Genomic DNA, 15,368 nt, shown 5'->3' with positions numbered 1-15,368 from the left:
TTATGCTCGGCAGCGGGTAGCTGTCTGCAATAACTTCCAGGTTTAGGCTGCGGAGGTCAATGCATACTCTTAGCTCTTGTGAGTTCTGTTTCTTTATGAGTACCACTGGGCTCAGCCACTCAGAAGCTTCAATTTCTTCGATGACGCCATCTTTCTTCATTCTGTCCAGTTGGCTTCTGAGTGTGTCTCTTGCCGTTGTCTGTACTGGCCTTAATCTGTGCTTGACCGGAACTGCGTTGGTTTTGAGTAATATTTTGTGGACGAAGCCCTTGATGTGACCAGATTCTTCCAAAAATAGTTTGGGGTAATCACTTTTCACTACTGGTGCGCTCCTCCAACTGACTGACAGTACCTGATCCTCTGTGCTGGGGTCCAGCTTGATTTTCAGTTTCGCCTGGTCGTCCCACCCTAATACCGCTGGGCCTTCTTGACTAAAGTAAACTTTGGTGGTGGTCTCTCTTCCTTTGAACTCTACTTTCCCTTTGATGTAGCCCAACAAGTCTACAGACGCACCACCCAAAACTGTAGGCTTGTGCCGTGTGCTGAGTACTTGGGCCGTCTCTGTACCCATCATCTCTTTGTACGTGCGTAGGGGTATTATGGTGAGATCAGAACCCGAATCAGCCATGACCCTTGTTTCCAGTCCATTTATTTTGATTGCACAGTGGGGCTTTTCCCTTCTGGCCCGTGAGCTGTTCACCATGATGACTGTCGGTCTCCCTTCATCTTCCGAGGACGAATCCCTCTCTGTGTTGTGTTCAGCGTTAACACTCGTGATCTTCTTGTTGCGCCACCGAGACATGATTGAGAAGTGACCAATCTTTTTGCATACTGAGCACTCCTTGTCTCTTGCTGGGCACTCTCTATCGAAGTCTAGATGCTTCGTGCTGGTGCACCTGTGGCATTTCAACGGTTCTTTCTTCCCCCATTTTCCTTCTCTCGCATCGAGGACCGGCCTCTCCTTCTTTGGGCGGATTGCCACTGATTGAACTTCGGTAGGGCCGTGGCCGCTTGCAAATTCTTTCCTTCTGCCTACCATCTCCTCAACTGCTCTCGCTATTTCAATAGCTTTTTCCAGCTGCAATTCCTTCTCTAAAATGAACTTATCTTGTACTTTTCTGCTGTTGGTGTGGACCACCAGCATGTCGCAGATGAGAGTCTCAGCGTTGTTACCAAAACTGCAGAGCACCGCCAGTTCGCGCAGTTTGGTGACATAATCATCAACGGGTTCGGACGCCTCCTGTTTGCGGCTGTAGAACCGAATCCTGTGCAGGACGGTATTCTCCTTGCTGGCGAACCTTTTAACAATCCTTCGCACAGCCTCCTTGAATTCATCATCATTATCACCAGCTACCGGCTCCGGGGTGAGACTCCCAAACACCCTCTGTCCTTCAACGCCCAGGGCATTTAGTAACATCGCTCTGTGTCTCGCCGCCGAGTAGCCCGCACCGCCCATGGCCTCTACATACGTTGTGAATAAGGGTTGCCATTGTGTCCACGGAATGGCAAGCCTACCTGGAGTTTGCAGGAAGGGCGGTGGTGGTGTCGCTCCTTGCATGGCTCCATGCGGGTTTTAGTGATGATCCTCGTCGCCAATTATGTTGTGTAATTCTCACAATAAATGATAGGAGGCGGTGTGGTTACAAGTTGTGTGCTTTTATTCTTCTGTGCCACTCAAGTAAATCTGCAACATATATGATATGAGTCAATGATGGGCAACAGGCCCTGGAGCTGCGATGCAACTCGTGTACATGCTGAGAGTCTCTCTTGCGGCTTGGAGGCCTCTTCTTGGGAGGAGCGCCCGGGAGCACGTCCTGCTCCGTGGCTTTCTCCCGCTCGAATGCCTCGCTGAGCGTGCGGGGCCCGCACTTCCGGCCGCGCACGAGATCTCGCGAGACCGGTAGGTCTCGCATATCTCTACACAATTGTAAATAAAGTTTGACTTAACTGCTGCCCAAGCAGCAAAGAAAGAGGAAGGGAAGAGAAAGGAAGCCAGGTTTATGGACGCAGTTAGAGAGGATTGGATACAATAGTCACATGGAAACAACATTCGACCTATCATAAACGGACTACAAACAGCTGTTTTAATGGGAAATGTCGTTTTTGTGATGGTTTCTTTTTAATATTCTTTGCTTTAATGCTGCTCGAGAAAAGAGAAGAGTAAGCATAATTCGGGCCTCCAGTCTTGACACAGAATCCGAGCACAGGCAACCTTGTCCTGCTAAAAAGGAAGACAACTCACCTTTCAACCAGCACAAACGATCACAATCTGGTTTCCAAAAGTCATAAAAATGTTGAGAACTGGTCGTTCAATGTGACCAAATACAGCGCAGTACAAGTGTGCGGTTTCCATTGATATTACGTGGCAGAAGTGTTTTATTAGCAAAATGTCCTTCGAGCCGGATTTGAACCAGCGACCTAAGGATATCTGATTACCTCACTACAGTCCTCCGCTCTACCAACTGAGCTATCGAAGGATACATGTACGAGCGCTTGCAAATGGCATGCTGAATGACCAGCACACAACGTGAAAGATATCATTGTTTATACGTGTGATTTCAATATTGATCCTGCTCCCTATAGTTGCACTTCAATGCCTTAAATTCATTATCAGGCTGTATACCGCGTGATTTTTTGACACCAAGAGTACCGTGCGGGTTTGGTTCGAAAGTACTTAAAGATCAACTTAGAACACAGCCAAGGGCCCATCACACATCTACAAGAAACAGCACGATGGAGAGAGGCTCCGTGCACGTGATAGTTGCACCTGGAGCCGAAAATGCGATTTTTCTTTCGAAATGATTTGGCGAGCAGCTCTATTGATCTCCTTCCTGACATCCCACCCGTTTTGTTCCATTGTACTTGCTGGTTACAGAATAAACAAAGAAATGGAAAATCCGATGCTATAACTGGGGCAATATTACAACAACAAAAAAGGAAGGAAATGAGGTCTAGGATTGCAGATGTCTGTTTCTTTGCAAGACGACCGAAGAGCACAATCAATCAGCCGAAATAGCTCAGTTGGGAGAGCGTTGGACTGAAGATCTGAAGGTCCCTGGTTCGATCCCGGGTATAGGCAGGGGATATTTTTTAAAGGTTTTTCATGCTGCTCCATTTGATAATCAGAATCTTTTCACACTTAAAGTTATCATTGAATGGCAGACGATGCAGTGGAAATAAATCGCTAATTCTTATTTTTCTACTATATCTCCCCAAATGTAATTTCCATGTTAAAACTTGTTGCTCATTTCAACATGTTCTGTCTGTGCCATGAAATGGAAAAGAGACTTATAGGGGTCATAATATTTCAATGTAACTCAGGGCACATATGGCCATAATTCACAACTCACAGTACTGGGCATTATTTAGTTTAATGCTTTTGCAAAGATTTCCAGTTGCATAGGTGTTTTTTTTTTTAAAGGGCTGCGGTTGAAGGAATAGGTGAAGTGGTGACAACTTTTGAATTTGCGCGGGTGGGGTAGGGTAGGTGGGTGAACCATTTGGTGCAACTTTTGACCCAGATGATGTCCTGGGAAATTATATTCTACAGAATGCCATCACACAACATGACATCATAAGCAGTGACATCCAATTACCTGTGAGCGACACACAGTCCTTGTTAATGATGTCCAGTTTCCCACCAAAACAAAAAGTGATGGATTTAAGGTTTTGCAGAAGTCATAATCACTGGCACGTGCCATTCTTCTGTGTAACCTTCCCTATAATTATGTTGGCCAAGAATATCTTCACCAGCATATACAAAACACCAGTGCAGAGTAGAATCCTGTCACTGTGATGCACTGTACACGGAGCACCCGTAAATTAACTCTTGCCAAATAAAGCACGCAGCAGGTGTTTTCTTTCAACACACACCACTCGTGTCTATTGTTTTTGTCCGGCTAAGGTGATGGTGGTTCGGGAAGGGGGTAAGGGCGGGGGCGTCAAATGTTTCAAGATCGGGGGGTGGGGGGTGCAGCTATGCCCCATGAAGCAGTATAAGTGTTCCAATTTTCTAATTTATCTTGCGGAGGGCAAGTGTGTGTTGATGCGGCTAAGCCGGGTACCGCACCAATCACACAGGACTGGATAGGGAGACAAGGGGTGCAAAAAAGGATGGAGCGGAGATGGACCCACCACGGTGCCGGGCTTTGTCTGTATATCTGGTAGAGAGTCGCAGGGCTGAACGTCGGAGGCGGTCTGCGGATCAGAGGCAGGATCTAGGCAGTGGCAGAAGATCAGAGGGGCGTTTCGTTCCCCCAGGCAAGGTTTTATACATCCCGGTCCTATCCAGTCCCCAGACAGTGATCGAGCACGGGTGCAACCGAAAACTACCCTCCCTCTCTCTCATAACTATATTGTTTCTGTATCAATTTTCTCTCTATTTTACTGTCGTACTGAGCACTACTTTGTTCGTTTTTTCAGAGCCCCGAGGCGGAGTTGTGAGGTGTATACATAAAAAAAGTGCAGGTTGAGACCACAAGGGTCCACTGCAACCAGGAGTTAGAGCATGGCACCCAGGGGTACAAGTCCTTAGTAATGGCCACAGGGCAATCCAATGATTGAGGAGGGTTGTGGGGGGGTTTGGGAACTGCAACAAGAGACAGCGTCTGCCATGGGGCTAAGCTGCCAGCTAACAGGTAAGTATGTACATTGAAATGAGGAGGGTCAAATAAAGAAAAGGGGAAAGAGGGAAAGGATAGGAATGGAGGGAGTTACGAGATTTCAGCAAGGGAAGTGGTCGGTCACTGGTTTCAGCTGGGAGCTTTGCCCCCATGAAAGGAGTGTTCAAGCTGCCAACCTTAGTGCCATTTGCCCGGGTGCCTGGATGAGGAGGCCAAGAATGTCTTCACCGGCATATCCAGGATGCCAGTGCAGAGCAGAATCGTACTAAGTTAACTCTTGCCAAATAAAGCACCGCTAGGGAAGATTTTCCTTAGGTGCAATTTTCCCTCTGTTTATGGACCGCTCCAAACTTTTTGCTTTTGTTTGGCTAACCTAACCGGACTTTTTTCTGTGGAGCGCAGCCTTCAGCTGCACTCCTCTGGGCTTTTGTTCATCTGTTATGGGGATACTGACACGTCCTTCATACTGTCAGTACTGACAAACTATATTTCCCTTAGTCTTTGATTATGTTGTCATTTCTTGATAACTTTTGATCTATGTGCCAAGTACCTTACAGTACCGCACATAGGGGTCCTTTTGTTTTATGGCCCTAGACACACTCTAAGGATTTTCTGGTGACTGTACAGGTGTGCCTAGGACAAACTGGTGGCAGCAGTTTACTTTTATAGTATTTATAATTCTTTTTAGTTAACCATACTGCGTTTACTGCGTTTGGCTCAAGACTGTGGCCACTGCCGAAATGGCTGTGGCACAAAGTCTTTTGTTCTGTCCTTTGTCCATTTTGTCCCTTTGTCTTCCCCCAGCTCGATCAGACAAGGGCTTTGGGCATGCAGCCACCCGTGAAAACCACAACTTTCGCGGGCTCCTGCATGTCACGTGTGCTAATGCCCAGGAAGAGGATTGGGACTCTCTGGTCCCAATCTACACTACTGGTGCCAGTATGTCTGGTATGCCTGAATGACTGGAACCAATGTGGACCGCGATTGGTTCATGCCTGACGTTCATGCAAGAGAGCATATCTTTTGTTGGCTATCCTAGATTTGAGCATGAAACGAATTTCGGATGAGAGAGGGGGCTCTGTATCCATTCCAGGTCTATCAACTGAAGTTCTCTCCAAACTACATAAGGACCAAGTATCCTGAATTGCCAAAGGAGACCTTTGGAACCACCAGAGAAGTGCTGGAAGGTTTGGCACCCTGAGCCTGCTGTTGTTCCGTCAGACCCCTGCTCTTGTATCCACCACAGAAGGCCTGCAAGTGCGCTTCGACCCTTTGGAGTAGGGGGAACAACTACTCTCAGCACCTCCTGATTACCCTCAAAAAGAGCCTCATCAGAAGTGTTCCTGGGCCATCCAGCAAACTGACAAGCTTGAACCTGGGGTATCGCATAGGAGCACTGCTGTTCCGAGTTGAAACTCGAGACTTGGGGAATCGCTAGCTTGTGGTCCTGGGCCCTCTCCCGCCAAATGTTGTCCTAGCTCCTCTGGGTCGCGATTTAAAAGAGTGTGTCATGCCGTGAGCATTTGCAGTACCTGCATTGCCCGGATGTGGTGACGGTTATTGTATTAGCCTTGCCTGCCTGCCCCCTTGTGCCCTGTGATGTGCTGCACTGGAACTGTCCTCTTTTCTTCATCGTGAGCTGAGAAAAGGCTACTGTCCCGCCACAGACGATCGTCCTGTCCCGCAGCTGCTGAGAGCCAGAGCAACGTGCAACTGCAGGGGTTGAACCTACAAGCTACCTGGCCTACACTGGCAAAGTTTGGCCCAGACTGTGTCGAGGGTGGGAGAGTACTTGCATCACTTACCCTCTACCCGCTATTCTCCAGTTCCTCCAGGAGGGTTTTGACAAGGGCATAGCGATCTCCACACTTTGCTCCCAATGGGCCTCCATTAAAATCCTCTTGGGGGACTCTGATGGCCACCTGGATGGGGAGGTGTTGGTGGGGAAGTTTCTTCGGGGTGTCTCTGCTTCCCATCCTTGTACCTATAAGGGCCTTCCCCCAGGGATCGTCCTCCAGACTTAAAGTTCCTTCAGGGGCATCCCTTTGAGCGCCTGTCGGAAATTGATATCAAGCACCTTACTCTGAAGACTGCTTTCCTGATTGCCATCACGTCTGCCCATAGGCTTGGGGAGGTTGGGGCTCTGTTGTGTCAACCCTCTTTCTTGAGAGTTCTGCCGGACTCTGTGGTTTTGCGGTGTGATCCCAAGTTTCTGCCTAAAGTTGTGTCTCAGTTTCACACTTCTCAGGATCTGGTTCTCCCTGCGGTTTTTCAGAAACCCCAGGCGCCGAACGAGGTGGCTTGGCATGCCATTAAGGTGCGGCGGGCAGTTCTGGAATATTTGGCTCGGACTGCCCCTTTCCGGCAGTCTGATAGTCTCTTGGTTACTTGTGGCCCCGTGGAGCGGGGCGTAAGGCCTCTGTGGTTTTCATTAGCCGGTGGATCCGTACTGTTGTCTCCATGTCCTATTTGGTTTCTGGCCTGCCTGTACCTGACCACGTTCAGGGTCGATCTACCAGGGGGTTAGGCTGCTTCCTGGCCAGATGCTGTTATCTCTACAGAAGATTTGGGCGTTTCTCTACAGGGGTTTGGCTGAAACCTGGGCGGATCAGAGCACCTTTGTCAACCACTATCAGTTGAACGTCTCTCACTCTAGGGATGGTTCCTTCAGGGTTGGTGTTTTGTCTGTTGGGATGTGATTATTGGAGTCAATAAAGGTGTTTTTTTTGTTGCTGCACTTCTGTCTCTGTGTCTCATTGGGACCTCTCCCTGTTGCTCCTATGGTATGCCTCATGAAGTAAGTACTGGGTCGAGGAAGAGTGGACGTGGAGGTAATGCTCTGATTACTTACCAGCAATCTTCATTACTCCTAATCCTACTCTTCCTCGTCACAGTACTGACGACCCGCCTCTCCCTCCCTACGGGGGTTCCCATGCTGCGGCTTGAATACGTTAAACAGGAAGCTGAGGGTCAAGGGGAGAAGTTAGACAAAAGAAAAGAAATAGAAGAAAGTCCTGTATCGGAGGCAGGGGCCTCATGAAGTAAATGCTGTGACGAGGAAGGGTACCACTAAGAGTAATGAAGATTACCTGTAAGTTATTAGAGCAATTTGTTGTATAATTCTCACAATAAATGATAGGAGGCGGTGTGGTTGTAAGTTGTGTGCTTTTATTCTTCTGTGCCACTCAAGTAAATCTGCAACATATATGATATGAGTCAATGATCGGCAACAGGCCCTGGAGCTGCGACACAACTCGTGTACATGCTGAGAGTCTCTCTTGCGGCTTGGAGGCCTCTTCTTGGGAGGAGCGCCCCGGAGCGCGTCCTGCTCCGTGGCTTTCTCCCGCTCGAATGCCTCGCTGAGCGCGCGGGGCCCGCACTTCCGGCCGCGCATGAGATCTCGCGAGACCAGCAGGTCTTGCGATATCTCTACACACCTCCCCCTGATAATGCAAAGGCAGTTCATTGCAATACATAGTCATTGTATCTCACCGGTCTTCTGTGTTCCCTTCGCGGACGATCGCCTCTCTCACTGCACACGTCCTGCTGGTCATTTTCTCGCTCGAGAGTTGGGGCATCCACTTGAATCTCATTTCCTTCAACTTCTCTTCTGTCTGTCTCCGGCTCTCGTTCTTCCCCCCTCTCATTGTCCATTACTCCTTCAGCTTCAGACCTTTCATAAGTCTTTTCTCTCTCTTGCCTCTTTTCAAACGTGGCTACTCTTTCCATGTTCCATGTGTGCCCATCTTCGGTGCGGACATCGTTGGCTCCTCGGTGAATCACCTTCACAGGTCCGCTGAACCGTGAGCCCGTGATCTGATCCTTGGTCGGTAACCGTATTTTGATCCAATCTCCTTCTTTTACTTCTGACTCTTGTTTGGTCCTTCTTCTTCTGTCGCTCCACCTTTTCATGCATGCCTTGTTGTTCTCTATTCTCCACACCACTTCCGACATGTTTACTTCTTCGTCTTCTCTTACTTTGGCCAACCATGGCGGTACTAGCGTGGATGCTGCTCTCCTCCCTCTCAGCATGCGAAAAGGAGAAATTTGGGTGATCCCGTTGGGGGTCAGTCTGTGAGCTGCGATGGCCTCTTTTGTTGTTTTGAGGGGATCCAATCCTGAAGCGGTTGCTAATTGGATGGCTCCCTTAATTAACCTATTGTCCCTCTCGACGAGCCCATTTGCTTGGGGATGGTAGAGTGCTGCTTTCTTCTGGTGTATGTTGTGCTTCCTCAGAAACAGTTCCATGTCTCTGGATATAAGTTGTACTCCGTTGTCTGTTACTAACTCGTTGGGGAGCCCTTCGCTCTGAAAAATGGCCGTCAGGACCTCTATTACGGTTTCGGTCGTGATGTTAGGAACAAACTCGGCCTCGACCATTTCGATAAATAGTCCACTAGTACTATGCCGTACCGATGCTCGGGCGCCATCGTCTCCAAAGGTCCTATGAAGTCTAGACCCACTTTTGACCACACCGCTTCCGGGGTTTATGTGGGAATCATGGGCGCCTGTCCGATTTTCAGGCGCTTGTCACTGTTGAGACACTCATGGCATCTCTCAATCATGGTGCGGATCTCCAGGTCCATGGACGGCCACCAGTAGGCTTCTCTCACTCTGCAACATGTCATGGTGTTCCCCAGATGGCCCGCAGGGGCCCTGCACAGAATGATTTTTCTCATGCCTGCGGGTGGGATTATCTGGTCGGTTTTCATAATTATGCCGTCGGCTTCTGAGATCTCATCTGCCACTTTCCAATAAGGTCTCATACCTTCTGGCACTGCCCTTTCGTCTGGCCATCCGTTTTTGATCCATTCTCTGATTCTCACCATGGTAGGATCCTTTCCGTCTTCTTCCATCCAGTGTTTTTCGCTGAGTTCCAGGTAGTCGGGCGCCTTGAGATCTGTAATGGATGCTACAATGCATTCTTCTTGTAAGAAAGTGGTGGCATTGTCCTTGCCCTCTGGCAATCTTGACATGCAGTCTGCCTGCAAATTCTTCCATCCGGAGATGTGTTGCACCTCGAAGGTGTATTCCTGCAGTTTTGCTGCTATGCGTGCTAATCGGGGTGTTGACACTTTGGTGCCACCTGAGCTGAGCATGTGGATGAGGGGCTTATGGTCGGTAACCAACTTGAACTTCGTGCCCCACACATATGTCCTGAAATGTTCCACAGCCCATGTACACGCTAACATCTCCTTCTCTATGGTGGAGTAGTTTTGTTCAGCTGACGATAGGGCTTTCGAGGCAAACGCTACCACATGTTCCGTGTCGCCCTTCTTCTGAGTGAGGACCGCCCCTAGTCCATATGCACTGGCGTCTGTAGTCATGACTGTACTCCACTCTGGGTTGAACGGTTGCAAGCATGGCGCTTCAACTATGTGTTGTTTTATGCTTTCCACCGCTTTCTTCTGATCTTCCTGCCACGTGTACTCCGACCCTTTTTTGAGGAGCTCTCGGAGCGGTGCTGAGGTTTCCGAGAATTTGGGGATGAATTTTGCATAGTACTCCACCATCCCGAGGAATGACCTCACTTCGTCTTTGTTGGTGGGTTCTGGAGCTTTAATTAAGGCCTGCAGTAAGTTTTGCTTGGGACTTATACCTTTCTCTGATATTTTGTACCACAAATACACAACTTCTTTTGCTTTGAACACACATTTTTTGTACCTTAATCTCACACCCGCTTCTTGCAGTTTGGTGAGGACGGTTCTCAATGTGATGTCGTGCATCTGTTCGTCCTTTGCGTAGATAAGGATGTCATCCTGGAAATAAGCCACGTTCCTGACGTTCCGCAGTAGAGCATCCATCATGCGTTGAAACGCTGAGGCTGCAGATGATAAACCAAATGGCATTTTGGTGAACTGGTACGTGCCAAACAGGGTGATGAAAGCGGTGAGTGGCTTGGACTCCTTGTGCAGTTGAATTTGATGGTAGGCGTTCCTCATGTCCAGTTTCGAGAATACTTTGGCTTCCTTCATCATGAGGATTAACTCATTTATGCTCGGCAGCGGGTAGCTGTCTGCAATAACTTCCAGGTTTAGGCTGCGGAGGTCAATGCATACTCTTAGCTCTTGTGAGTTCTGTTTCTTTATGAGTACCACTGGGCTCAGCCACTCAGAAGCTTCAATTTCTTCGATGACGCCATCTTTCTTCATTCTGTCCAGTTGGCTTCTGAGTGTGTCTCTTGCCGTTGTCTGTACTGGCCTTAATCTGTGCTTGACCGGAACTGCGTTGGTTTTGAGTAATATTTTGTGGACGAAGCCCTTGATGTGACCAGATTCTTCCAAAAATAGTTTGGGGTAATCACTTTTCACTACTGGTGCGCTCCTCCAACTGACTGACAGTACCTGATCCTCTGTGCTGGGGTCCAGCTTGATTTTCAGTTTCGCCTGGTCGTCCCACCCTAATACCGCTGGGCCTTCTTGACTAAAGTAAACTTTGGTGGTGGTCTCTCTTCCTTTGAACTCTACTTTCCCTTTGATGTAGCCCAACAAGTCTACAGACGCACCACCCAAAACTGTAGGCTTGTGCCGTGTGCTGAGTACTTGGGCCGTCTCTGTACCCATCATCTCTTTGTACGTGCGTAGGGGTATTATGGTGAGATCAGAACCCGAATCAGCCATGACCCTTGTTTCCAGTCCATTTATTTTGATTGCACAGTGGGGCTTTTCCCTTCTGGCCCGTGAGCTGTTCACCATGATGACTGTCGGTCTCCCTTCATCTTCCGAGGACGAATCCCTCTCTGTGTTGTGTTCAGCGTTAACACTCGTGATCTTCTTGTTGCGCCACCGAGACATGATTGAGAAGTGACCAATCTTTTTGCATACTGAGCACTCCTTGTCTCTTGCTGGGCACTCTCTATCGAAGTCTAGATGCTTCGTGCTGGTGCACCTGTGGCATTTCAACGGTTCTTTCTTCCCCCATTTTCCTTCTCTCGCATCGAGGACCGGCCTCTCCTTCTTTGGGCGGATTGCCACTGATTGAACTTCGGTAGGGCCGTGGCCGCTTGCAAATTCTTTCCTTCTGCCTACCATCTCCTCAACTGCTCTCGCTATTTCAATAGCTTTTTCCAGCTGCAATTCCTTCTCTAAAATGAACTTATCTTGTACTTTTCTGCTGTTGGTGTGGACCACCAGCATGTCGCAGATGAGAGTCTCAGCGTTGTTACCAAAACTGCAGAGCACCGCCAGTTCGCGCAGTTTGGTGACATAATCATCAACGGGTTCGGACGCCTCCTGTTTGCGGCTGTAGAACCGAATCCTGTGCAGGACGGTATTCTCCTTGCTGGCGAACCTTTTAACAATCCTTCGCACAGCCTCCTTGAATTCATCATCATTATCACCAGCTACCGGCTCCGGGGTGAGACTCCCAAACACCCTCTGTCCTTCAACGCCCAGGGCATTTAGTAACATCGCTCTGTGTCTCGCCGCCGAGTAGCCCGCACCGCCCATGGCCTCTACATACGTTGTGAATAAGGGTTGCCATTGTGTCCACGGAATGGCAAGCCTACCTGGAGTTTGCAGGAAGGGCGGTGGTGGTGTCGCTCCTTGCATGGCTCCATGCGGGTTTTAGTGATGATCCTCGTCGCCAATTATGTTGTGTAATTCTCACAATAAATGATAGGAGGCGGTGTGGTTACAAGTTGTGTGCTTTTATTCTTCTGTGCCACTCAAGTAAATCTGCAACATATATGATATGAGTCAATGATGGGCAACAGGCCCTGGAGCTGCGATGCAACTCGTGTACATGCTGAGAGTCTCTCTTGCGGCTTGGAGGCCTCTTCTTGGGAGGAGCGCCCGGGAGCACGTCCTGCTCCGTGGCTTTCTCCCGCTCGAATGCCTCGCTGAGCGTGCGGGGCCCGCACTTCCGGCCGCGCACGAGATCTCGCGAGACCGGTAGGTCTCGCATATCTCTACACAATTGTAAATAAAGTTTGACTTAACTGCTGCCCAAGCAGCAAAGAAAGAGGAAGGGAAGAGAAAGGAAGCCAGGTTTATGGACGCAGTTAGAGAGGATTGGATACAATAGTCACATGGAAACAACATTCGACCTATCATAAACGGACTACAAACAGCTGTTTTAATGGGAAATGTCGTTTTTGTGATGGTTTCTTTTTAATATTCTTTGCTTTAATGCTGCTCGAGAAAAGAGAAGAGTAAGCATAATTCGGGCCTCCAGTCTTGACACAGAATCCGAGCACAGGCAACCTTGTCCTGCTAAAAAGGAAGACAACTCACCTTTCAACCAGCACAAACGATCACAATCTGGTTTCCAAAAGTCATAAAAATGTTGAGAACTGGTCGTTCAATGTGACCAAATACAGCGCAGTATAAGTGTGCGGTTTCCATTGATATTACGTGGCAGAAGTGTTTTATTAGCAAAATGTCCTTCGAGCCGGATTTGAACCAGCGACCTAAGGATATCTGATTACCTCACTACAGTCCTCCGCTCTACCAACTGAGCTATCGAAGGATACATGTACGAGCGCTTGCAAATGGCATGCTGAATGACCAGCACACAACGTGAAAGATATCATTGTTTATACGTGTGATTTCAATATTGATCCTGCTCCCTATAGTTGCACTTCAATGCCTTAAATTCATTATCAGGCTGTATACCGCGTGAGTTTTTGACACCAAGAGTACCGTGCGGGTTTGGTTCGAAAGTACTTAAAGATCAACTTAGAACACAGCCAAGGGCCCATCACACATCTACAAGAAACAGCACGATGGAGAGAGGCTCCGTGCACGTGATAGTTGCACCTGGAGCCGAAAATGCGATTTTTCTTTCGAAATGATTTGGCGAGCAGCTCTATTGATCTCCTTCCTGACATCCCACCCGTTTTGTTCCATTGTACTTGCTGGTTACAGAATAAACAAAGAAATGGAAAATCCGATGCTATAACTGGGGCAATATTACAACAACAAAAAAGGAAGGAAATGAGGTCTAGGATTGCAGATGTCTGTTTCTTTGCAAGACGACCGAAGAGCACAATCAATCAGCCGAAATAGCTCAGTTGGGAGAGCGTTGGACTGAAGATCTGAAGGTCCCTGGTTCGATCCCGGGTATAGGCAGGGGATATTTTTTAAAGGTTTTTCATGCTGCTCCATTTGATAATCAGAATCTTTTCACACTTAAAGTTATCATTGAATGGCAGACGATGCAGTGGAAATAAATCGCTAATTCTTATTTTTCTACTATATCTCCCCAAATGTAATTTCCATGTTAAAACTTGTTGCTCATTTCAACATGTTCTGTCTGTGCCATGAAATGGAAAAGAGACTTATAGGGGTCATAATATTTCAATGTGACTCAGGGCACATATGGCCATAATTCACAACTCACAGTACTGGGCATTATTTAGTTTAATGCTTTTGCAAAGATTTCCAGTTGCATAGGTGTTTTTTTTTTTAAAGGGCTGCGGTTGAAGGAATAGGTGAAGTGGTGACAACTTTTGAATTTGCGCGGGTGGGGTAGGGTAGGTGGGTGAACCATTTGGTGCAACTTTTGACCCAGATGATGTCCTGGGAAATTATATTCTACAGAATGCCATCACACAACATGACATCATAAGCAGTGACATCCAATTACCTGTGAGCGACACACAGTCCTTGTTAATGATGTCCAGTTTCCCACCAAAACAAAAAGTGATGGATTTAAGGTTTTGCAGAAGTCATAATCACTGGCACGTGCCATTCTTCTGTGTAACCTTCCCTATAATTATGTTGGCCAAGAATATCTTCACCAGCATATACAAAACACCAGTGCAGAGTAGAATCCTGTCACTGTGATGCACTGTACACGGAGCACCCGTAAATTAACTCTTGCCAAATAAAGCACGCAGCAGGTGTTTTCTTTCAACACACACCACTCGTGTCTATTGTTTTTGTCCGGCTAAGGTGATGGTGGTTCGGGAAGGGGGTAAGGGCGGGGGCGTCAAATGTTTCAAGATCGGGGGGTGGGGGGTGCAGCTATGCCCCATGAAGCAGTATAAGTGTTCCAATTTTCTAATTTATCTTGCGGAGGGCAAGTGTGTGTTGATGCGGCTAAGCCGGGTACCGCACCAATCACACAGGACTGGATAGGGAGACAAGGGGTGCAAAAAAGGATGGAGCGGAGATGGACCCACCACGGTGCCGGGCTTTGTCTGTATATCTGGTAGAGAGTCGCAGGGCTGAACGTCGGAGGCGGTCTGCGGATCAGAGGCAGGATCTAGGCAGTGGCAGAAGATCAGAGGGGCGTTTCGTTCCCCCAGGCAAGGTTTTATACATCCCGGTCCTATCCAGTCCCCAGACAGTGATCGAGCACGGGTGCAACCGAAAACTACCCTCCCTCTCTCTCATAACTATATTGTTTCTGTATCAATTTTCTCTCTATTTTACTGTCGTACTGAGCACTACTTTGTTCGTTTTTTCAGAGCCCCGAGGCGGAGTTGTGAGGTGTATACATAAAAAAAGTGCAGGTTGAGACCACAAGGGTCCACTGCAACCAGGAGTTAGAGCATGGCACCCAGGGGTACAAGTCCTTAGTAATGGCCACAGGGCAATCCAATGATTGAGGAGGGTTGTGGGGGGGTTTGGGAACTGCAACAAGAGACAGCGTCTGCCATGGGGCTAAGCTGCCAGCTAACAGGTAAGTATGTACATTGAAATGAGGAGGGTCAAATAAAGAAAAGGGGAAAGAGGGAAAGGATAGGAATGGAGGGAGTTACGAGATTTCAGCAAGGGAAGTGGTCGGTCACTGGTTTCA

The 15,368-nt window shown here is 48.2% G+C and overlaps 4 non-coding genes across 4 annotated transcripts; 2 read left to right on the top strand and 2 right to left on the bottom strand.

Annotated features, from left to right (window-relative positions):
* Positions 1-2,390: 2,390 nt before the first annotated feature.
* Positions 2,391-2,477, bottom strand: TRNAY-GUA (transfer RNA tyrosine (anticodon GUA)). The gene is given in 2 exon segments: positions 2,391-2,426; positions 2,441-2,477. It is a non-coding gene; the product is annotated as a tRNA-Tyr (tRNA).
* Positions 2,478-3,006: 529 nt separating this feature from the next.
* TRNAF-GAA (transfer RNA phenylalanine (anticodon GAA)) lies at positions 3,007-3,079 on the top strand. The gene has a single exon. It is a non-coding gene; the product is annotated as a tRNA-Phe (tRNA).
* Positions 3,080-13,004: 9,925 nt separating this feature from the next.
* Positions 13,005-13,091, bottom strand: TRNAY-GUA (transfer RNA tyrosine (anticodon GUA)). The gene is given in 2 exon segments: positions 13,005-13,040; positions 13,055-13,091. It is a non-coding gene; the product is annotated as a tRNA-Tyr (tRNA).
* Positions 13,092-13,620: 529 nt separating this feature from the next.
* On the top strand, positions 13,621-13,693 carry TRNAF-GAA (transfer RNA phenylalanine (anticodon GAA)). Its single transcript has one exon. It is a non-coding gene; the product is annotated as a tRNA-Phe (tRNA).
* Positions 13,694-15,368: the final 1,675 nt, after the last annotated feature.

Source organism: Ambystoma mexicanum (genome assembly GCF_040938575.1).
Source record: "Ambystoma mexicanum isolate Mex_15411 chromosome 12 unlocalized genomic scaffold, UKY_AmexF1_1 Mex_chr12_unloc.2, whole genome shotgun sequence".
NCBI lineage: Eukaryota > Metazoa > Chordata > Amphibia > Caudata > Ambystomatidae > Ambystoma > Ambystoma mexicanum.
This window is presented reverse-complemented; position numbering and strand designations above follow the sequence as displayed.